The sequence below is a fragment of the Cricetulus griseus genome, chromosome 3, assembly GCF_003668045.3.
Source record: "Cricetulus griseus strain 17A/GY chromosome 3, alternate assembly CriGri-PICRH-1.0, whole genome shotgun sequence".
NCBI lineage: Eukaryota > Metazoa > Chordata > Mammalia > Rodentia > Cricetidae > Cricetulus > Cricetulus griseus.
In genome coordinates this window covers 135,330,197-135,355,524 of record NC_048596.1, presented here as the reverse complement: position 1 = coordinate 135,355,524, position 25,328 = coordinate 135,330,197, and the positions used below count along the sequence as shown (strand labels likewise).

Below are 25,328 nucleotides of genomic sequence, written 5' to 3'. Positions count from 1 at the left end.
CATTTAGGTAATGTACAGAAGACAAAACTTTGCTAACTTCTTCTGGAACCTTCATTTCTTAACAATGTTTCATTCAATGTAAATATATAAATATTGTATATTTGTAAAAAGTCAATTTCCATACATATCCTATCTAAAATTCCTCTCTTATACCACAAAACACTATTCTATGATGACTTAGAGGACTCCCTTTTCATTGTGACTGTGTCTGTGCATGTGGGAATATGTGTTTTTATGTACTCATATGTGTTTGTGTGTATGTCCATGTGAGCATGCCTACATGTCCATGTGTGAGTATGTGGGGGGAAATATCCTTTCCTTTTATTTTTGAGTGTATAATTTAATTACAAAATTTCTCCCTTATCTTTTCTCTTTCAAATTATCACATATAACAATATACAACTCTCCTTCAAAGATGAATACATTTTATAATAATCATTATTGGATGCATATATGTATATGAATAGAGATACTTTCTTAACTATACCCTGATATGTTTGCTAATGCTACCTGTGTGAATTTTTAAAAGCAGACCTTAGGGGAGTAGACAACAAATTGGTGTCCACGTCTCTAAGAATGACATCTGCCTTTTCTTTTTTTATATATTTTTTATTTGAATCAGAAACAGAATTGTTTTACATGACAATCCCAGTTCCCTTCTCCCAACCTGTCCTCCCCTGCCACCACCACCACCACCACCCACTACAAACTAAAACCCTACCTATCACATATTCTTTCTGCTCCTCCAGTATGGTGAGGTCTTCCATTAGGGTGTCATTAGATTCTATCGTATCCTTTGGGGTAGGGCCTAGGCCCACCCCTGTGTGTGTTGGCTCAGGGAGTATTCCTCTATATGGAATGGGCTCCCAAAGTCCACACTTATGCTAGGGATAAGTACTGAACGACTAGAGGAAGTCCCGTAGATTTCTGAGGTTTCCTCACTGAAACCCATGTTCCTAGGGTCTGGATCAGTCCCATGCTGGTATTCCAGCTATCAGTCTTGGGAGCAAGAGGTCCCTGATGTTCAGGTAAGCTGTTTCTGTAGGTTGCACCAGCCTGGTGTGGACCCCTTTGCTCTTCACTCGTCCCTCTCTACATCTGGGTTCCATTTCAGTTCGGTGAATAGTTGTGGATGTCTGCTTCTACTACTACCAGCTGCTGGATGAGTTCTATTGGGTGGCATAGAAGTCATTCATCAATCTCATTATCAGGGGAGGGCATTTAAGGAAGACTCTCCTCTGTTGCTTAGATTGTTAGCTGGTGTCATCTTTGTAGATCTCCAGACATTTCCCTAGTGCCTGATTTCTCTGTAAACCTCAAATGTCTCCCTCTATTATGGTATCTCCCTTCTTGTTATCTTCTATTCTTCCGCGGACTCAAACTTTCTGCTCCCTCATGACCTCTGCATCCTCCTCTTCTTTCCTTCTCATTCTCCTAGCTCCCTGCCGCCTCTTCAGGTGCTCCCAATTTGTTCAGGGGATCTTGACCCTTTCCCCTTATCCAAGGGACCATGTGTGTCTTTCTTAGGGTACTGCATGTTTACTAGCTTCCCTGGCAGTGTGGATTTTGGCTGGTAATCCTTTACTCTATGTCTAAAATCCTCATATGAGTGAATACATACCACCTTTGTCTTTTTGTGACTGGGTTACCTCAGAATGGTTTCTTCTAGATCCATCCATTTTCCTGCAAATTTCAAGATTTCATTTTTTTCCACTGAGTAGTAATTCATCGTGTAAATGTACCACATTTTCTCTATCCATTCTTCAGTTGAGGGGCATCTACGCTGTTTCTAGTTTCGGGCTATTACAAATAGGGCTGCTATGAACATCGTTAAACATATGTAATTGTTGTATGATTTTTTTCTTTTGGGTATATGCCTAAGAGTGGAATTGCTGGATCTTGTGGTAAACTGATTCCCATTTTCTTGGGAGTCGTCATTCTGATTTCCAAAGTGGCTGTACAAGTTGGCACTCCCAGCAGCAGTGGAGAACTGTTCCCCTTTCTCCACATCCTCTCCAGCATGAAGTCATTGGTGTTTTTGATTTTGCCCATTCCAGCAAGAGTAAGATGGTATCTCAGAGTTGTTTTGATCTGCATTTCCCTGATGGCTAAGGATGTCAAACACTCTTATGTGTCTTTCAGCCATTTTAGATTCCTCTATTGAGAATTGTCTATTTAGTTCTGTACCCCACTTTTTAATTGGATTGTTTGGTGTTTTGGAGACTAGCTTCTTGAGTTCTTTGTATATTTTGGAGATCAGCCCTCTGTCAGATGTGGGGTTGGTGAATATCTTTTCCCAGTATGTGGTCTGCCATTTTGTCTTGCTGAATGGGTCGTTTGCTTTACAGAAGCTTCTCAGTTTCCAGAGGTCCAATTTATCAATTGTTGATCTCAGTGTCTGTGCTACTGGTGTAATGTTCAGGAAGCAGTCTCCTGTACCAATTAATTCAAGGGTATTTCCCACTTTGTCTTCTAAAAAAGGTTCAGCATACCTGGATTTATGTTGAGGTCTTTGATCCATTTTGACTTAAGTTTTGTGCAAGGTGAAAGGCTTGGGTCTATCTACAGTCTTCTACATGTCTGCAAACAGTTATGACAGCACCATTTATTGAAGATGTTCTCTTTGTTACTTCATATAAATTTGGTTTGTTTGTCAAAACAGAGGTGTTCATAGATGTGTAGGTTAATATCATGGTTTTCAACTATGTTCCATTGGTCTACCTATCTATTTTATGAAAACAAAGCTGTTTTCATGACTATGGCTGTATAATAGTGCTTCAAGTCAGGTATGGTGATGCCTCTGGAAGTTCCTTTATTGTACAGGGCTGTTTTGGCTATCTTGGGTCTTTGGTTTCTCCATATAAAGTTGAGAAGGTCTGTTCTTTCAAGGTCTGTGAAGAATTGCGTTGGGGATTTGATGTGGATTGCATTGAATCTGTAGGTTGATTTGGCAAAATGGCCATTTTTACTGTGTTGATCCAACCTATCCAAGAGCATGGGAGAACTTTGCATTTTCTGGTATCTTCTTTAATTTCTTTCTTTAGAGATTCAAAATTCTTACAGTACAGGTTTTTCACTTTTTTGGTTAGTGTTACCCCAAGGTATTTTATGTTGTTTATGGCAATTGTAAAGGCAATGTTTCTATGATTTCTTTCTCCACCAATGTGTCATTGGTATATAGTAAGGCTACAGATTTTTTTGAGTTAATCTTGTATCCTGGCACTTTACTGAAGGTGTTTATCAGCTGTAGGAGTTCCCTGGTAGAGTTTTTCGGGTCACTAATGTAAACTATCAAATCATCTGCAAATAGTGAAAGTTTGACTTCCTCCTTTCAAATTTGTATTCCCTTGATATCCTTTTGTTGTCTTAGATTCTAGCTAGAACTTCAAGGACAATACTGAAGAGATATAGAGAGAGTTGACAGCCTTGTCTTGTTCCTGATTTCGCATTGAGTTTCTCTCCATTTAATTAGATGTTGGCGATTGGCTTGCTGCATATTTATTTTATTATGTTGAGGTTTGTTCCTGTTATCCCTGATTTCTCCAAGACCTTTATCATGAAGGGGTGTTGGATTTTGTCACAGGCTTTTTAGGCTTCTAGTGAGATGATCACGTGTTTTTTTCACTCAAACTGTTTATATGGTGGATTACATTGATAGATTTTCATATATTGAACCATCCTTGCATCCTTGGGATGAAGCCTACTTGATCATGATGGATGATTTATCCAATGCGCACTTGTAATTGATTTGCCAGTATTTTATTGAGAATTTTTGCATCAATGTTCATGAGGGATATTGGTCTGTAGTTCACTTTCTTAGTTGTGTCTTTGTGTGGCTTGGGTATCAAGGTTTTTGAAATCTCGTAAAAGAGTTTGGCAGCAAACCTTCTGCTTCTATTGTGTGGAAAAATTTGAGGAGTATTGGCCTTAGCTCTTCTTTGAATTTCTAGTAGAATTCTGCAGTGAATCCATCTGGCCCCAGGCTTTTTGTGGTTGGGAGACTTTTGATGACTTCTTCTATTTCCTTTGAGGTTATAGGTCTGTTTAAGTTGCTTATCTGTTCTTGATTCAATTTGGTAAGTGATAACTGTCCAGAAAATTGTCCAGTTCCTTTAAATTTTCCAATTCTGTGGAGTACAGGTTTTCAAAGTTTGACCTGAGGATTCTCTGGATTTTTTCAGTGTCTGTTGTTATGTCCCCCTTTTCATTTCTGATTTTGTTAATTTGCATGTTCTCTCTCTGCCTTTTGGTTAGCTTGGATAATGATTTGTCTATCTTGTTGATTTTCTTGAAGAACCAATTCTATGTTACATTGATACTTTGACTTGATTTCTTTTTTTCGACTTTATTAATTTCTACCCTCAGTTTGATTATTTCCTGGTGTCTACTCCTGTAGAGTGAATTTGCTTCCATTTGTTCTAGAGCTTTCAGCAGTGATGTCAACTCTCTGGTGTGACTATTCTCTGGTTTCTTCATGTGAGCACTTAGAGCTATGAACTTAACTCTTAATACTGCTTTCAAAGTGTCCCATAAGTTTGGGTATGTTCTGTCTTCATTTTCTTTGAATCTAGGAAGTCTTTGATTTCTCTCTTTATTTCTTTCTTGACCCAGGAATGGTGCAATTGCATGTTGTTCAATTTCCATGAGTTGGTAGGTTTTCTGCAATTTGTTTTGTATTTGATTTCTAACTTTAAAGCATGGTGGTCTGATAAGACATAGGGGATTATTCCAATTTTTTGTACCTGTTGAGGTTTACTATGTTGCCGAGAATGTGGCCAATTTTTAAGAAGCTTCCATATGATGCTGAAAAGAAGGTATATTCTTTTGTGTTTGGATGGAAAGTTCTATTGATATATGTTAATACCAATTGGGTCATAATTTGTGTTATTTCCTTTGTCTCTTTGTTATGTTTCTGTCTGGTGGTCCTGTCCAGTGGTGAGAGTGGGGTGTTAAAGTCTCCAACTATAACTGTGTGAGGTCTTATTTGTGATTTGAGTTTTAATAATGTTTCTTTTATGAAAGTAGTTGCCTTTGTATTTGGGGCATAGATGTTTAGAATTGAGACTTCTTCCTGATGGATTTTTACAGTAATGAATATGAAATGACTTTCTTTATGTCTTTTGATTGATTTTAGTTTGAAGTCTAACCTGTTAGATAATAGGATTGCTATCCCAGCTCATTTCTTGGGTCCATTTGATTGGAATATCTTATCCCAACCCTTTACTTTGAGGAATGTCTGTCTTTAAATTCAAGGTGAATTTCTTGTATGCAACAAAAGGATGGTTTCTGTCTTCATAGCCAATCTGTTAGCCTGTGGCAAGTTAAGTCCATTAATATTGAGGGAAATGAAGGTCCATTGAGTGTTTATTTTTTTTTGATTTGTTGTTTGTACTGGTATGGTATGGGGATATACCCTGCTTTTTTCTGTGTTTTTGAAAAGTGGGATTATTTATTGCCTATGTTTATGTGAGTGCAGTTAATTTCCTTAGGTTGGAGTTTTCCTTAGAGTACTTTCTGTAGGGCTGGATTAGTGGTTACATATTGTTTAAATCTGGTTTATTTCATGGAATATCTTGTTTTCTCCATTTATAGTGATTGAAAGCTTTGCTGGGTATAGTAGTCTGGGCTGGTGTCAGTGTTCTCTCAGAGTTGGTAGAGTATCAATACAGGTCTTTCTGGCTTTCAGAATTTCCATGGAAAAGTCCAGTGTAATTCTGATAGGTGTGCCTTCAGCATCTGACATTCTGTCTTCCATCTCTTGTATTCTGTTGGGTATGCCTGCATCTGTGTTTCCTGATTATTTACTCAGCTTTTCCATTTCATCATTCCCTCAGATTGTGTTTTCTTTATTGTCTCTTTTTCAGTTTTCAGGTCTGGAACTGTATCCTTCAGCTGTTTAATTGTATTTTCTTGGCTTTCCTTGATTTCTTGCATATTTTGGTTCATCTTTTCCTCCATTTCTCTGAAGGATTTTTGATTTCCTCTCTTAGTGTCTCTATCATCTGCATGAAATTGTTTTTAAGGTTTCTCTCTTCTGATTCTTCTATGTTGGGATGTTCATGTCTTGCTGGTGTAGAGTCCCTAGATGCTTGTGGTGTCATATTGGTTTTCCTGTTGTTGGATGTGTTCTTATATTTTCACCTTCCCATCTCTTCTTCCAGTGGGTACAGGTTGTGTCAATTCCTTTCCTAGTGTGTATGGGTATGGTGTTCTCTTCAGGTGGGTGCAATTAGCTCCAATACTCTGATGGTCTCAAGGTGAGTGCAGGTGGTTGGAAGCACTTGCTCTCCAGGTGGGCCAGAGCACACCGGGGGCAGAGATGTCAGCAGATTCTGGGTTGCTTGGTCCTCAGGGGTCGAATTGTCCCATCTGAAGACCCTTGAGCAGGAGTTCCAGAGTGGGCAGGCAGAAGTTGGGCCCAAGTCAGGGGCCAAAGCAGCTCACCTCAGCATTCTCTGCACTCTCCACTGCCTGGGGACAGAATAGTCCATCGATCTCAGCAGAGTCAGGTCCCTGGGTCTTCAGGGACCAATTCAGTCTGCCTGTAGACCCCGAGGTGGGATTTCCCAGAGTGGGCAGGTGGGAGTTGGGTGACATCTGCCTTTTCTAGATTTCCTCAGTTACATATAGAACTTAGTGTCATGTTGAGTACTTCTGGACTACTATTTGTCCATTTTGGTAAGTTAATTTGTGTCACATTTATTCAGATTATTTTTGGCCAGTCATGTTGCTGAGACTCTATTGGCAGGACATCTTATGTTACTAAAAGACACAATACCATTCCAAAATCCTTGACAAATCTAGCTCTTATACATTTTCTCCCACATTTGACTCAACATTGACTAAGAATTTTGGTATGGGTGTTTTGTATATTTGTATCAGGACTGTGCATGCATCCAACAGAGGAATGCAATCAGCACTCTTAAGCAGATGTGATATTTATAAACAACATTAATGAGCAGCAGAGCAAATTAGCCCTAAGGGTGCAATATTGACACACATACCTGGATATAGCCAACAGCTCTCAAATATACCCATCACATGCACAACATGAGGAATATAATGCTTAGTATTGGAAACCTAGTTAACTACTTAGTGGTAGGGAGATCATGATTATTGGAAGATTAGGGTTAGGGTGAACTAAAACAGGAGCTGTGGAGCTCCGTATTGAAAAGCTTTAAATACCCATTTAGGGTTGCCTGTTTATACACAGATGTGCAGAAAACCAGGGGATCATGAATAACTTCTGAGAGCAAAAGCCCCTGCGGAAAACTAACTGTCCTGTCTCCATAAACAAATAAATACCAGTAGCTACTAAAATATGAGTGAGATATCATGAGGTCCTCCACTACTTTTGCTGAGATTTTGCTACCTTGACCTGGGACAAGCAAGTCTTGTGCATTCAGTTATGAGTACTAGGAATTCATATGTGCAATTCTACTGTCATGTTCAGCAAATACCTACTACCAGTGGCCAATGTGAGAATAATTCTCACTAACATTCACCAAATAATATTTCTTTGATGGCAAACTATATTCATACATCTGGCAAAGACCATCATGTAATGAATTGCAAATTCACCACTATCCCTGGATGTTTACTTCTACATTCTGGAAAAAATCTGGTAGACATAATTAAAAGAGTGTTTCTGCCTGAAGCAAATTCCCACACAGACATAATTGATCTTAAAAGAAAAAGTAACCCGTTGAATATATTTCAACGTCAATAAGATTTATCATTGAGGATAATTACAGGGCCATAATGCAGACAATTGTATTTAATTAAAAGACCATAGGGGTGGCCATTTTGTGTTAATCTCCAGAATTGTTTTACCATATCTCTGAGTGATGTCTGAAGTTTCAATTTGTTTTTCTGAAACATTAAAATGTAGGAAAGTGTCTATGTTGCTTAGAGTGAGCCACTAAGACATAAGGAACATGAGTAGCACATAACAGTCTCTACTACATTCCACACCACATGTGAGCCAAGCTTCTCTCTAAATACTCACATGTACTATACTTTCACATAATTTTGATTTTGGAATTTCTTACACTATTTACATGGTAGAGAGAATCTAGAATGTTATTCATGTTATATTTGGGCTACTCCTTACCACCATGGAATCCTAATGTGACCACTGGCATAACATTACTGCAGAAGTTATGTGAAATTCATGATTTTCCTAAACTTCCTAAAGCATCATCATTTCCTAAATCATAGCTTTTACTGGATTATCAGAGGCCTGGCACTACAAATACACAAGTGAATTGCTTGTGATATTTCTGGTCAATGGAGAAGACTTATATCATCACCAAGGGACAAATTATGCCAAACAGTGTAAACCTGGCCAAATATCCATAAACACTGAAATAATGGATATTCGAAAAGAACCTACATACTTAAGTATTTAAGGTAGTAAAATTTCTATATACTTTTAAAATACCTATCCTTTTACACACAGATAGTGTAACATTCACCCTCAGCCAAAGAGTTTCATTTTCTAATAGAAAGATACAATAAAAATAATCCACTGGTCAAAGTGCAACTGACTCTGCCATGCCACATAAACCTGATGAATAAAAAAGAACCAAAATCCACATAATATTGTGGAATAGGTAGCAGAACTACCATAAGATACAGAGGAATAGTATGTCTACTGTGAGAAAGGGTCCTCTATCTGTGCCTGTAAAGGCACACCATTTCTATCTCAAGATGAGAACACATAGAGATTAATAAAAAGTAAAAGGACACTTCAACTTGAAATGCAAAAGTAGATAGGAGAAACTCAAGGATCTAACTGCTAGCTGAAGAGCTACCTGTAATGATAGAGGCTACAATTTCAATGAAGCAGACTTCTCAAGGGTGAACCCTTTAATGGGACAGATGAGACAAAGAATACCGCCCTAAACACATGCATGTATGCTCTAGCTGAGGAATATACAAATGCTGAAGGATTCAGCAGTTTCCATTAATTATACATAATTACATATATGTCACTGCAAAAAATAATAAATAATAGGTCAGATGAAAGTTTTTCTGCAACTCTAGAAATTTCAGTATTGAATAATATTTGATGATCATTACCATAGACACCTAACTCCTTGATACGTAACACCATCAGGTTCCAGCTTTGCATTGCTAAGGATGCTCTATAATATTGGAATAAAATGTGCCCTATTAGCTCTTGGCCTAAATCAGTATAAAGAATACTAACTGATATTTGCATTTCTTTTCTTTTATCCAATACACCTGTTGTATCGGGAGTCATTGCTAAAATGTCAGCCTCACACTATTTTTGCTATGGTTCTTACCTTATATCAGAAGTATCTCTCAGAGCTGAATCTCATCATGAGAGTCATTTCTCTTCAAACACTGAAGGAGCCAGGATTCCTATGTAGATGCTTGCAATTACTTTGGTCACTGTTACGGCATTCCCAGGTAGAAATCAGTCATACAGATATGAAGAATGCCTGTCACCAAGGAAAAAAAGACTGTTATCCTGTGATTTCTCAAATCATTGTGATTATACAGATGACCTCATCTTACTGATATCCTTCACCACACTCTCTATTGTCCACACCTGTTTAAATAAACCTCCTACTCTCTTATAAGACAAATCAAAGGGCAAAAAATTTACTCTGTAGCATAGAGATAATTTGTACAATTTATCTTCAGTTACTTGTCTCTTTCCTCTATCACCAACAAAATCCAGGTCAGTTCCAAACAAAACTACAATTTTGGGGTATTCATCTTCAATATGATTGTTCTCCAACCCAATGGTTTATCAGATTTCCCTTCCCCTGCTGTTACTATAGGTTTTATATAGGTGAAAAGATGGTGCCCTCTAACTTCAGAATCCATATAATGTGCACTCTAACCCATCTATACAGCATTTTTACTCTTGTCAGACTTGCATAAAACAATCCATGGCAAAGTAGTTATATGATTTAGATGATAGTTCTATGAAACAGATTTTGGGGGAAATCCCAAGGGGAAAAGTAGAATTATCAGCACAATATCAGTCATACCTGACTGTCCAGGTATGGCCTTAAGCAAGAGTCAAATCACTCCATATTAGATCACAAATGTCTAATGTAGACTACAAAATACAAATTATCTTACTATTCTCAATTTAAGGACAATCAGAACTACAAAAATAGTACTTGAATAAACATTTCCACAAATCAGTTCCATGAGGACACAGGGAGTAAATTGAATAAAAAGAAACACAAAAAATGATAAACATAATGAGGAAATTATTATTTTATAACCCCCAGAGATTAGATATAAATTTAATATATGTGAATGTATTTAATTGAAACTAAAAAAAGTTTGGAGAGATAATGTACCCACCAGGAGAATATATGTAATGTCAAAATACCTCTAGAAACAGGCAGAAGCAATCTACTTTTGAGTTGTTTGCAAGTAGAGTCCAAGGTTCTACCACAGGAGTACAGTCTATACTATCACACTTGGTTGATTCCAAGAAGAGACATGTAAATCCCCACTGCAGATACCAATGCATTTATTTGGATCAGGGACAAATTGAACTTGAATACATCAAACTTTATCACTGAGAAACATCCTTTCAGAGACCAGGGAAGTGTTAGGAAAGCAGGTGAGGGAGGAAAGTGATGAAGTGTCCAGCCTAGTTATGATGCCATTGAAAGACTAGCATGGCAAGATATCATTGAAGAGAAATTAGTGGATCTTATACCTCGCTCACTGCTAATAGCTACCTGAGGCATTCACATGAAAAAAAAATCATGCTCAAAATGTAAAACAGCAAAGGTCAAGTGAGGGATGACTCCATATAACTTAGATGAAATTAACACTACTTTCTTAAAATCATTATAATCAATAACTGTATTCCAAAATCTATCCTTATAACCAAAGAATATTATTGACCCAAGAACAATAATGGGATTCAACAGATCCTGTTTATATATGATTGTGATTGTGTGTGTGTCTGGGTATGTGTGTTTTGTATAATGAACAATAAAAATGAAGAGGACGTGAATATTGAAGAGTAATGAGGAATTCAAAGAAAGGGTTGTAGGTACAGAGATGTGAAAATTATCTAGATACACTAGACTTCTATGAAGTACTTAATTCTTAAAAATATAGTAAGGGACTTAGAAAGTATGGTTTCAGCAGATCAGGATGTGATGAAGAATTGGGATTAAAAGAACAAAACTCATTGTACAATGTATGAAATTATATTTATTAATATAGATTAATCATGATTCAGAACGACAAAACAGATCTGGTGTGCAGCTGCAATTTCATGAAATTAAATGGAAGGTAATACCTATAATCAAAAATGTAGAGTGCTTTCTCAGTAATTACAAAGATTCAAAAAGATTCAAAATAGACTCAAGTCAGGACACTTCTTAGAACATTTACTGGACACTGTGCTCAAGAAAGTTACTGGAGAAAATGAACAGCAGGTGTTTCTCTGTCCAGAAATATAAACGACATAAGTGGAAAGAACATGTGATTTTTACAGAAAGATTAAGACATGTACAAAGTGTATGGACTTAAAACTTAGGTAAGTAATAGTGCTAATGCACAGAAACAAAAACTTTAATTGAGTTTTACAAACATGAAAGTAATAGTGAAATATAAAAGGAAGATATGCCCTCAAATTACAAAACAACCAGCAAGATGTGGTGTCTGTGTATTCAGCAAAAGCTTCTGAGGAGAAGGCACAGAAGGCGTCCTCAGTGCCTGTGTCTGAGGTCATAATAAGTAGGTTGATGTGTCATTTGTCAATATCATAGAATGAAAAGCAACGTGTTTAAGAACAAATAGCAATTATAATATATATACAAGGAATAAATCATTTTCATATGATTAATAAGATAAACAATGATTATTAATAAATACTAATTTACTAGAAAATTGTGTTGATATTAATATAAACATCATGTTCACAAGTAATGTACAGATTGGATGTAGTACATATTGAGGTTCCCATATGTGCCATTCCTTTGTCCTAATGATCAACACAACTGGAAAATATGTATAAAACCAGAGTAAATCTGGTATTGATGAAGTTGTACTGAAAATAAGAACAAATTCACGGAATTCCAGTTACATTTCTTGTTTGCAGAACTTACTATAATGCGACAATGTACACACACACACACACACACACACACACACACACACACACACACACACACTCATAGAAATACAAAATTATTTGAGAGAGGTTGTGGTTTCAAAATTATCATATACTTATCATTTAACTCATATTACAAATGCCAAAAATGCATATTAGGTAAAAGGTTTCTCAAAAGATCTAGGATAAGTGGAAACCACATGAAAATTAACTTTTCATTCACATAAAACTTATAATTGATTATTTGTCTATTTAGAAGTGGTGTGAGTGTGTGTGTATAAATAATGAAGGAGACATCATGAATTTCAAATTCAATAAGATTATATGGCAGGATTAGGAGACAAGAAATGAAAGAGAGAAATTATGAAATTATATTAAAACTTCAAATTTTAAAACAATGTCCATACATAAACTGAATTGGAACATGGAAAGATAAAGGAAGAGTTCTAAGGTGGTGTGTTAGTCTCCTGAGAAGGAAAATATCGTTCAGCTGTGTGTGATATGGTAGATAATCATGTAGGTTACACTAGCTTTCACTTTAACATTAGCATCAAATTAGCATCTCTGGTTTGAGGTAATTCTCTGTACATGTGAAAGGAGATCAAACTAATTAGAATCTAATTTAAGTAAAATTTTCATGTTATTTTAGTTTTTACAAAATCAAGGTGTTAAGAGTAAGAGAATTGCGCAGTTGTTTATCATCCTATTTTTGTAATTTCATTCAAACATTACTATGTAAATGTAAACAAGCATTGCTGACAGTCCTAGGAATTTACATAGTAAACTCCATGATTTCTACCACTTTTCCTTTGGAGTCATCATTTGCTCATTTACTTCATTAGCAGAGGAGCACAGTGTACTGAATGCAAGATGTGTAACACTACAAAATGAGTTGTTCTTGGCTCCTATCCATTCCTGTATTATTCATCATTCCACAAATGAAATCTTATCTCACAGTCAAGGTTGGGGAGAGTAATGAAGGTTCATCTATTCTTTATCTCCTTCAAAGTTCTTAGTTTTGTTGCTCTGTATCTTTCCTGACTATGCAAGAAAATTTTCTTTGGGAATACTGGCAATAATTTAAAAAGTTGGTGCTAATACTTAACTTTCAGAAACTTTCCTGAGGAATATTTGGTAATAAAACAGTTAAAACTGTAAAAGGGAAGAAAAATATAAATCTACATGGCCAATGACAATAAATTCTAAATAATGTTAATTAATAATCAAATAGAAACCCTCCAGCATATAGAAGATAAAATGAATTATATATGAAAGTAGCAAATGTGCAGATGGTTAAAAGGCAGTGATAATCAAGAATATTCACCCTTCTCATCTCCATTTCACATTTCCAGGAAGGTTTTGTCTAAACAGTTATTGTGGTAAATAACTACTACACATTTCGGGTTCTTAGATGTTTGATGTCAAAAGCAATCAAGATTATTACAGTTGTTCTGAAAGCACATAACCTTGTGAAAAGTAAAGCACTGAGTATTCAAACACTACTTAGGTCTAGTTATAAGCAAATTCCAGAATATAATATATAAAAATATAAGGTCCAATCAAATTGTTAAATGAGCAATTGCAATACAAAATGAAAAATGAAGAAGCAAGTGCTTTTACAATACCATAACTTAGAGAAGTAGTCTCCTTCAGTGTCAGCTTCTCGGCATGCAGAGAGGAAGCACGGCTTTACTGCTTGAGTTGTCCTCACACTAAGCAGAATGGTCAGAATCTGTGACAGAGGTAAACAACATAAATTAAGGCTCAAAGAAGAAAGACATGAAGGTGAGTATTCTCATTGCTAAAAAAAATATATTTAAGATTACAAATAACATGCATGTATATTTAAAAGTTGCACCAGTGCCATTCTCAGGCCCAAATAAACATACTGACTGTATTTTAATTTTGAAATGTGGGCCGATGGCTAGAGCTTCTTATTGGCTAGTATTTCCTTGTTTATTAACACTTCTATCAATCTATATATTGCCATAAGGCTATGGATTACCCAGTAAAACCCTAGCATGCTGTTACTCCTTAGTAGCCTGACAACTCTGTCAGGCTCCTGCCTACATTTCACAGATTTCTCCTTGTCGCCTAGTCCCCTCTCTGTCCTACCTCATTGGCTGAGCGGTATTTTATTCATCAACCAATAAGAGAAACATAAATACAGAAGAAGATCCCAAATCAATAAGGAACTTTCAGAAGATAGCCAACATTGACACATAATACAAATATAAAAATAAATTTTCAAAACTTTGGAAAAGTGCGTTGTCATGAAGTCATTTGGATATGGTTAAACAAAGATAAGTAAAATGAAAACAGGTGGTCCAAAATGAAAAAAATAAATATATATGTTTATATGCTCATTGGTGTATTAGGGTTCTGCCACATGTGTATAAATGTATGGAGGGAAGGACAATACCAGATCACCTCCTCCATGAAGATCTTCTTTCTTTAGTTGACACAGAATCAATCATTACTCCCAGAGCTCAGCAGCATGTTACACTGGCAGACCAGTACTGACATAAAAATGGTGTTGTGTGTGTTTGTGTGTGTGTGTGTGTGTGTGTGTGTGTGTGTGTGTGTTTGTGTGTGTGTGTGTAAGACACAATAAATTCTCAAAAATATCTGATATTGTCAAAAGACCTAGTAATTTTCAAAACTATTGAGACAACTTTATAAAACAAGAAAATTAAATTACTCACTCATGAGACAACAAAATCCATCTAAATTTCTCATATACTAACACATACCTAAATATGAAAACTTACCAAAGAAAATACATTATGAATAAGATAATGCAGTATTAATGAAATAGTCTAAGTTGGAGGCAGAAATGACTAAAAGAAGAGGAAATATTGCAATTAACACAAAATATGCATTTTGTAAAATGTACTATAAACTCAAACAAGTATGGTGACACAAACACAGGACTTTGCAGAAACAATACTTGTCAATCAGGTAAGGTGTGGGAGGAGCCCAAGAAGACATGGCAGTCTCCATGTAAGCCCCTTATTCTGCAGGATATTACCACCTGTGTCTTCAAAACCTTCCCTCTATTACATAAATTTCCCTGTATAATGTCTCTTATGGATCACAGATCCTAATAAAATGATAAATTATGAAACAGCAAACAACACACAATAACAGACAAAAGAATGAAATCAAAATCGAAACCCATCACAGGTGTTGGCATAACTAAGTAAAGAAGATAGCTCAATCAAGGGAATTCAATATTTTCAACATCACATTGAATGAGTTCACCGCTCAGATAGTATAAAATACTCTAAGAAGTTAAATTTTTAAAAGATAAATCTGTGAACTACATAACTAAACCCCTGAATAGTGCAATATCTGAAAAGAAGTTCTATGAGGATTAAAGAAGAAAATTTACAAAATAAATAAATAGAAATCCTGAAGATGTTCAAAAATGACAAGGAATCATTATTTTATATTCACTCCAAATTATCTAATGAATATTAATTATGGGCATTGTTTACAGAAAATTACACACACTTTGGAAGATAATCAGCCCACCAATGGCCTTGACTACCTAAGAGGAACATCAGAGGGAGTCAGGAGAAACTCCTTTCAAAGTGTTGATGAGGGAGTTGAAGAGACTACTAAGAATATAGTCTATTACTACTGCTCATGGTTGCTTCAAATAAGTGGATGTTAAATCCTTCTGGGTGAAACACTGTGTTTTTGTTATGGATCTATAGATATTGGAACAGAAATTACATAAAACTCAGACACCTGAAGATTATCTTTCAGAGACCAGTATGGCAACAAGAAAGCTATAAAGAAAGGAAAGAATAAAATTGTCCAATTTAGTTATGGGACGTTTTAAGGACAATGACAGCATGTCTAGATGTATCTAAAGGTGCACTACTGGCTCATTGATCTTACAAAAACTAATATCTCCATAACTGAACCCAAGTCCTGCTTAAAACAGGTAAATCATGCTCAATATATTAAATCAGCACTAATCACAGGGCTAGTGGGTCTGTGGAATGAGAGGCCCTTACCAGCATTTCATCAAACATGATGCCAAATTGAATTACGATTTTTGTCATCATTTTCATATAATATTGTAGAGCTAGGAACAACAAATGGATTTATTATGTTATGTTTACATATTAATATATATGTACTTCGATGTGTATATATGTAACAATAATAAATAATGAGGAGATAATGAAATGGAAAGTGGACTGATTAGTGAACAGTAAGAGGTTGAGAAATAGTTATGTGGATAATATACAAATGCACATGACATATTGAATTCTCTTATTTTTTCATAAAGAAAAGAATATGGTAAAGGGACTTGGAAAGTGCAGTATCAGCAGAAGAGGAGAATAAAGATAATTGAGATAAAAATAACCAAATTTATATGAATGTATGAAAACATATTTATTAAGAAGAAAATATTCAACATATGAGGCCATATATAGAACAGGAATTTTGTGAATTTAAAAGAATGAAATACCTAGAATCCTAAAAGTTTCAGTTCTTTCCCAAAAGTCAGAAAGGAAATGTGCATGTGGATGCCACTACACAGAACATTTACTGGACATTGACCTCGGGGTAATTACTGCAGTAAATGAGCAGTAGGTGTTTCTATGGCAAGAAACATAACTACTATGTCTACTTGGGAACACATCATGTGATTTGTACAGAAATAGTAAGACATACACAAATATGGTGAGCAGACATGTTAATAAATGAAAACATAAAAAATGTAATGGAATGTTACATGTTGAGATTTAGTAATTGAATATGAAAACTAACAAAAAAGATTTACAATACTAAAAGCAAGGTAGGATGAGCATGTCTTCCATGAAGCATTCTCACAAGTTGAGGAGAAGCATTTCCTCGTGCTTTAGACTGAGATTATCATGAGCAGGATTGAGAGACCTTCCATCAGGATCATGAAATAAGAGGGAAAATTTTTAGGAATAGTAAAAACTATAAAATATATAAATGTAAACAAAATATAAATTTCATATAATTAATAAGATCTACATAAGTTAGAGAGAGCCCAAAATACCTAGACAAGTAGTGCTAATATTATTATGAATGCAGTATTCACAAGCAATGTAGACATTATGTATTGTGGGCCAATAGAACCTCATGTGTGTTATTTTTTGAGGCCTAATGAATAAAATATCATAACATTTGTACAGAACCATGAGAAATCCAGTGTCTATGAAATTATGCTGAAAAAAGAGTAAGACAGGAGCATTACAATCATACTTCCTGTTATTAAAATTTACTGCAATATGATACTCACTACACACCCACGCACACTCGTATAAATACAAAATGATATGAGATAAATAAATGACTCAAAAATATCACTTACAAATAATGACTTAACTCTACTTATAAATAGCCACAAGATATAAGAGGTAAATATTTTTCTCAAATGCTATATTTAATGAATTGTACGGGAAAATTTGATTTTTCTCTTATAAAACACATATTGTTTATTTTTCTATTTATATATTTAGGAGGGTGTGCTTTTCTGTAGGAGAGAGAGAGAGACAGAGAGACAGAAAGAGAGAAATAAGATGAGATTATGTATCTGTATAAGAATAAACATTGAAAAGGAGACCATAAATTGAAAAGTAAAAAGTGAGAGTTAAATGAGAGGATTTGGAAGGAAAAAAGGAAATGATAGAATTACATTTAATGCCAATTTTTTAATATACTTAAATAAAATGAAGCAGCACATACACCAAAATATAGGTGTAATTTTAAATTTATACAAAGATCCTTTGTCTTAAAATTAATCTATGAAGCACTAATAAAATCAATACCCTCTAAAGTGTGCAGCTATAGATTTTATTGACAAGGAAATAAAGTTCCTCTGATGGATGGGAGACCATAGTGTGTTTCCACATGACTACTACATTGGAACATGATGCAGAAGAAAGGAAAATTTCCTAAGAGACCAGGCAGTAGTGGAATCAAAGGAGCAGGCCTGGTATCAGATAATTATGAGAAGAATAATGCCTGAAATTTTGAGGTAAACTGATACAGGCTTGGTTTTAATGAAAATGTTAGACAGCACTGCGGAGAAGCATATATTTAGGACTTGGTTAGAGACTGGAAACAGATGACAGCTGGACTCCAGCCAGGAGCCTTTGTGGCAAAGGCCCTGTGTGAGGGGACTTTTCTGAGTTTTGGTTGCCTCTGATTGGCTGTGTACAATCATATAGAGAATAGATTTAGGCCAATCAAGAAAGAGATTCTAAGACTAGTGATAGAAATCCATACTCTGCAGTAACTAGGGAGATTTCCATCAAAGCTGCTGTCCCATATGTATCTCATGGTCCCTGTCTGTTGCAGTAGAAGCAGGAAAATTGAAAGAAATGTCAGGATAAAATATCATTTGACAGGGAATCCTGCTGTACTTAACAACAGACAAAATCATGTGTGGCACATGGAGGCTGGGCATGTATTAGGGTGCTTTGCCCTAGAATCTAGATATTACCCAGAAGCTTCCATTTTGTTCGGGCCCATTATGATTTCTACTGACACTTTCCAACATGCCTGTGTCAGATTCACAAAGTGCTATGATTATATGTATGAGCCAACTCTCTGTATATATATATATAATATATATTATATATTATATATATATAATATATATATACAGTTACCTAAAAAAGACTGTCTTACCTTAAAGAAAGAAATGGTGGCTTCAAGCTAAAGTTACCAATATATCCTGTGACAACGGAGTGTCCTAAAGTAACATGAAGTTAATTAAATGTTTTAAGGGATATTTTTGAAAATAACTGTTAAATCATGTGTGTGTGTGTGTGTGTATGTGTGTGTGTGTGTCTTCTCTCTCTCTCTCTCTCTCTCTCTCTCTCTCTCTCTCTCTCTGGTGTGTGTGTGTGTGTGTGTGTGTGTGTGTGTGTGTGTGTGTTTGTATCTGCATATGCATGCACATGCAGTTTTGATGTGGGGTAGTCAGACATCTTCATGGAGGTGATAGCCAGAGAATTAAACTCTTCTATTCTTTGGTATCCTAATTTCTTAAATGATGGGGGAAATGCTTCTGTGTTGTTTGTCTTATTGGATGATAAATAAGGTACTGTTTGGCCATGAGGAAGCAAGTTAGGCAGGACTAGGAGTCAAGAAGGATTCTGGGAAATGTATTAACATGAGATTTTTGATCCAGGCAGTAAGTGGCATAGCAGGCAGACTCATATATTAGCAAAGAGAAAAAGGAAGTCAGTCCCTTTCAATCTTCCTCCTGCTCTCTGCTCTGAGTCGCCATGTGATCCTGGGATGAGGACACCAGTGGAAGGCATCCTACATAAGATAAATCTTTTAAAATATATATTTATGATGATTAAGACTGAGCTAGCAGATGAGAAATCCTAGCATTTGAATCTAATATAAGTCTGTGTGTGTTACTTGGGACGTTAACATGACAGTAGGCAGAACTCGGGCATGTGGCAGAAATGCCTGAGTTATAGGCACCTCGGGGTGACTTCCCATGACTAGTCAAGCTGCAGCAGAACCCCGGCAACTTCCATGTAAACTTCAAAAAGCTTAAAAGGGGATTTTAGCAGCAAAAGAACAGAGACAAGCATGATTTCTTGTTAGCAGAATTTTCTCAGGTGGTCTCTGTTTTGCTACAGATGAGCAGATACTCGAGCAGTTCCTTTAAGAGAGGTTTTCTGACTCAGGCTAAGTGAAAACACTACAGGCTCCCTTTTAAGAGGCCCATCTAGCTCAGTAGTTAGAGCATGACACTCTTAATCTCAGAGGCATGGGTCCGTGCCCCACACAGCTGGCAGTGGCCATGACCAAATCTCCAAGCCGGCAGCATGCTTAATGGGAGCATAGACCAAGGCCATGAGAACAGCTCTCAGAGCTGATGGCAAACATACTTCCACCATCTTGGAAATCAGCAGCTGAGGAAGCCACAGTTTTAATTTTGGCGGTATTGTTTAACAGTTAAAAGACTGGTGGCCATAAAAAGCTAAAGATTTACAATAAAAACAGACAACGAAAAACCTCTGAAAGGTACACTCTGTTTAAAAATATATGTAGGCTCATGAGAGAAAAAGAAAAAGAAAAAGAAAAAATAATAGAGTAGCTGGGTGGCGGTGGCCCATGCCTTTAATCCCAGCACTCGGGAGGCAGAGGCAAGAGGATCTCTGTGACTTCAAGGCCAGCCTGGTGTACAGAGTGAATTCAACAGCAGCCAAAGATACAGAGAGAAACACTGAATCAGCAAAAAATAAAAATAAAGGAAGTTAAATAAATAAATAGCCACGTAAAGATGGAAAATACAATGAGAGTCGGTATACTATATGCTATATTGTTTTCTTTAAATGGATTGCTGAGGAAAGAGCTACAGCTGCTACAATACATTTGATTATCAATGCTGCTAAATTAATACAACATATATTTCTAAAATGCGATGACTTCAAAACTTAAGTCTAAGGACAAGATACTTGGGAAAAAGGTTTTTGTTGTGTTTCCACAGAAAATGAAAAGCTGAGGATTCCTTCTAGACTAATATGGTTTGATGAAGCAACACCCCCTGAAGCAGTGTCCCAACTGATCCTATATCCTAAACAGCTAAGATAATGCAGCAATAGATTTCTACTGCCAGATTTCTGTGTTTTATAATGATCCCCATAGTATGGACTTACCCCCAACCAACAAGAAGCAGTTTGGAATGAATGATGCCCAAATTCCCAAATATTGTCTTTAAATGTTTGTTCTCATTTAAATGGGGAAGGTTATAAATGGTAGTCATCACAGTCAATCTCTTTTTAAAGAAAAAAAAAAAACGGGAGTAGGATATAGGAATGAATACTATGCATTGGTATGGATTTTCATTTATTGATACTAATTTAAGGATCTATTTTGTGATATGCATAATTAAATCCAGATTATATAGTCACCTATAATAGTCCAAAATTATAATTAGGTTCCTTAGGTTTTCTAAATATTACAGAGATGTGTTTGAGATGGATAGGTATTCTTCAAACCTTTCAAAACCTATAGAATATATGGCAATTAAATGGTTTAGGGTTTTCCTTGACAGTGAGACACAACCTCTCCTGGTACACCAATTATGTCAGAAAGGATAAGTAAAGCAACAGACATGGCAGATACTACAACTCACCCAAAATATTTAAGAAAAGAGGAAGTTTTTATCTGACAAGGTAAGCACACACCAAATCCAATACCAGACACTGAAACCTGAAAACATAACATTAAGTTAATTTATAACTCTACAATGGATATACATATGTGTGTGTTTGTGTGTCTGTGTGTGTGTATACACATCCACATATACACATGTGACCATAATCTATAAAGAGGCCATGAATATGAAATTGAGCAAGTAGGTACATATAGGAGGTTTTGGAATATAAACGTAGACATACTTTCCTGCTACTTGCCTTTTCTTAGACAGAAAGAAGGGAAAATCCACTTATCCAAGATAGGGCATGCATAAAATTAAAATAGATGCACTAAACTGCTGCTTGTTAAGCCAAAAACTTTTGGACTTTGCAGATGAAATTCAGCTACATGCATTATCCAAAATCTCATCCCAACAGTAGTGATGACTTGGGAAAGGTTAGAGCTGGAATGCTGTAATATTAATGGAAGGTAGAACTTAAAAATATTGTTTGGTTTATGACTGTTGCACATTTCTAAGTTAATAAATATTTATTTGTGGTAACAAAAACAATAATAATATTTCTAATCAGAAAACTGATTTTAAAAATGTACATCTTACCAGAACAGACTTTGATAACTTTATTAAGTTTCAGCAATTATACAAACTGAGCTATATAAAGAACTGTTATTTGGGAATATATGCTGTAAAAGCATAGGGATATTGAAGTGTCCATTCTCTGCATAGACTCTATTTACCATTTAAAGCTTATTTTATTCCAAAAATGAGCTCCAATAAAATCTTTTAAATTTTGAGGCTCAAGAACTATAGCATGAATGAATTGTTAAATCCCAATCTTATGTGAATTGCTAATTTACTGAAACATTTTAAAATAAAGGTAACAAAAAAGGTCAGTCAACTTACAAATGATAAAATTATTTATTGTACTTGGAACTATGTTTGTAACATAGATACATGCAAATATAATTCACTTAAAGAAACAATCTTGGAGGAGAAAACTAATTTATAACTCACATTAATCTGTATATGAGGTTAAAAATTCAACTTAAAGCAAGAAACTTATAATAGTTTAAAGTCAAGTTAAAGTTTAATGGAAAATAATTTTCCAAGATATTTTTAATTTATAAAAATACATTTTCACAGCCGTGCGGTGGTGGTGCACTCCTTTAATCCCAGCATTTGGGAGGCAGAGGCAGGTGGATCTCTGTGAGTTTGAGACCAGCCTGGTCTACAAGAGCTAGTTCCAGGACAGGCTCCAAAGCCACAGGGAAACTTTGCCTCAAAAACATATATAGATAGATAGATAGATAGATAGATAGATAGATAGAGATAGAGATAGAGATATAGATATAGATCAAGACATCTCAATACATAAATGGTATCCTTTCTCATACATGGTACACAACCTCACCAGAGTAATTGGTTTGTTAGCATCATTATAGAATAAAGATAAACATGTAACTAAGGCTTGATGGACTTCTGTTGCCCTTGTCTCTAAACCCTGACCAAATATGAAAACTATTGGTGGAAAGTATGTAGGCCAGAGCAGGCAGTTCTTCCCATTATCTATGGAACATGAATAGCTCTCGAGTATCACACCAAAGAGTAATTAATTCTCATTATCAGTGGACAAGTGTGACATTCTAAATGTTAAAACTACAGAGAGGCCAATAGTAATTAGTAAGCACTCAATATCTCCCAAACTGACACACAAGAAACTGTGAACAGGAGACACTTGTACCTAAGCCTGCAACCCAACTGGTATTGGACATGCATGATATTTTACCTGGCCATGTCCCTTTCTCTGTTTCCAATTCTCATAAATTTGAAAAAGCTAATTCCATTTTCCTTAGCATAACCATCAATGTTCCCTAATCAAAGGATACTACCAGATATTTGGACATTAAACTCACTACTTTGGGTAACATTGTAGAAAATCCAAGTAGAGTCTTTGTAGCTTTGCTAAGAAATCCAGATATCCTTCTTCACTAAGGGTCATGACAGAATCAAGGAAAGGGAAAAGAGAAAGACAGAAAAATGCAATTTACTCTGGTGCTCTGGCTCACATTGACGAAAACAAAACAATCAAGTGGTGCTTGCAGGGTGATTATTTATCTGTCTTAACAGGCCTTTATCCTGGCTGAAAGCTTCACTGAAAGCTTCCATTTCTGTCTGGGCATTCAGATTACGACTGTGGGCTGTCAATGATAGCATGCTGCTTAGTCTTCAATTTCCATGTGCCAGTTTCTCCAAACACTGGGAATATTTTAATGAGACATAACACTGTGCTAGACCTTTATATCTATTACACTGTTCTTTAAAAAATACTTGGATTAAAGAAAGCAATGTGGTTTGCAGCACTGTTCATGTGAGATTCCAAATTAGCTTGAGTATATTATGATGTCATAATTGTAAAGAAATAATAAAAGGGTATTTTAGAGAAGCAGTTATACTCCAATGTGAATGGAAGACACAGAGCACAAGGTGCCTTCTAGACACAACAATACTGACCTACATATGAACTCACAGAGACCCTGGCAGGAAGCACAGGACTGTCCAGGACCAAACCAGAAATCCCAACACTAAAAAGAGGAAGGAATAATGATCTCCCATCTGAAAATCATAAATAAAGAAAAAATGATATTTTTCCACTGAAGTTTCGTTGGGAAAAAAAAAATCTGTGTGAGATAAGTAGCCACTCAGAGAAAGCATACCAAGAAAACCCTGATTATCCTTTCTCCAGCAGCCTATCACCTCCCAATATGTACTAAGATGGGAATATGGGAATCCACACTATGGATAGCCATAGTGGGAATTTGGTTGACTTATCTGGCACAATACATGCATGTTGTCTTGGTGTTTGGAAATGATAACCTCAAAAGTACTCTTAAGAACCAGTATAATATTAAGATGCAGATATCTACTAACTCTAGCTAAGGTGAAAGAGTGTTTCTCAGTGGACTAGAAATCATCACCTTGTCTAGGCTGGCTGGCCAACAAAATTCAGAAATGTGTGTGTCAATTCCCCTCATGTCTTGACAAGTAATAGCCCACATTACTATGCCTTGGTTTTTATATATATCCTATAAATAAAATTCAGCTGCATATATCTGAAAGGCAAGTGTGTGCTGACTGATAAAATTTCCTAGCCATGAAAATTTTGATTTGGAAGGAAAAGTGGAACATTGAATATTGTTCAAGGACAAAAAGGAAGCAGACTTATGGGAAACTCCAAACATTAAACTTTCTATCACACACCTGAAGTTATAGTCTGAGATCCTTAATTATCTATTTTAGTTTTCTAATGCTCGAGTAAAATCTTAGGAAATGAAAAAATTGCATCTTGTTCCCCTGTGAACCCTAAACATGTGGTAGCAAAAGAATCACAGAGAAATCAGATGCATGATCCATATCATATATAGTCCAAATATCTGTCAATCACTAAAGAACACTCAATATCTTTCACAATAATGTCAATTTTAGAATTTCCTACATAGAGTTTCTTTCATAGAGATTCGCCTATGTCATTCAAGATTATATTTAGTCTGTTCTTTAGCAACATGAAATACTGAAGCCAAAAGTACGGATAATACTGCTACAAAATTTCTAAGTAAATTATATGTATGTATCATTTTGCCTTACTTGCCATCATTTTGCAAATCTTACCTAACAGGGTTTAGAGTCTTTAAAGCTCCTAGAAACATATGAATGTCTTATGGTATTTCTGGTCAATAAAGCAGACTTGAGTGCTGTGAGAACGTAGCTTCTATTTATAATGTGAAAGATGCATCCACAAAATCTCAACAATAGAGATACATAAAGATGGTTAACAAAATGACAGCACATGTTTTCATGCCAGGGTGGATGTCAGACATCTCAAAATCTTCAGTAATAACTGAAGAGCTACACACAATTAATGAATGTTGAGAGGAAGATTGAGACTTCTTCTGTAACAAGGCCTTTGATAAATTATTAAATATCAAAACATCAGCCCAAACACAAATATAAGAGTATTGATTA

At 35.7% G+C, this 25,328-nt stretch overlaps 1 long non-coding RNA gene across 1 annotated transcript in view; it reads right to left on the bottom strand.

Moving 5' to 3' along the window:
* Positions 1-6,070: 6,070 nt before the first annotated feature.
* LOC103158847 overlaps positions 6,071-25,328 on the bottom strand; it is a 53,270-nt gene continuing 34,012 nt past the window's right edge. The window contains exons 16-17 of the long non-coding RNA XR_004769168.1: positions 13,753-13,859; positions 6,071-9,470 (exon numbers count right to left, since the gene is read on the bottom strand). This is a non-coding gene — a long non-coding RNA (uncharacterized LOC103158847). The remainder of the gene's footprint in view (positions 9,471-13,752; positions 13,860-25,328) is intronic.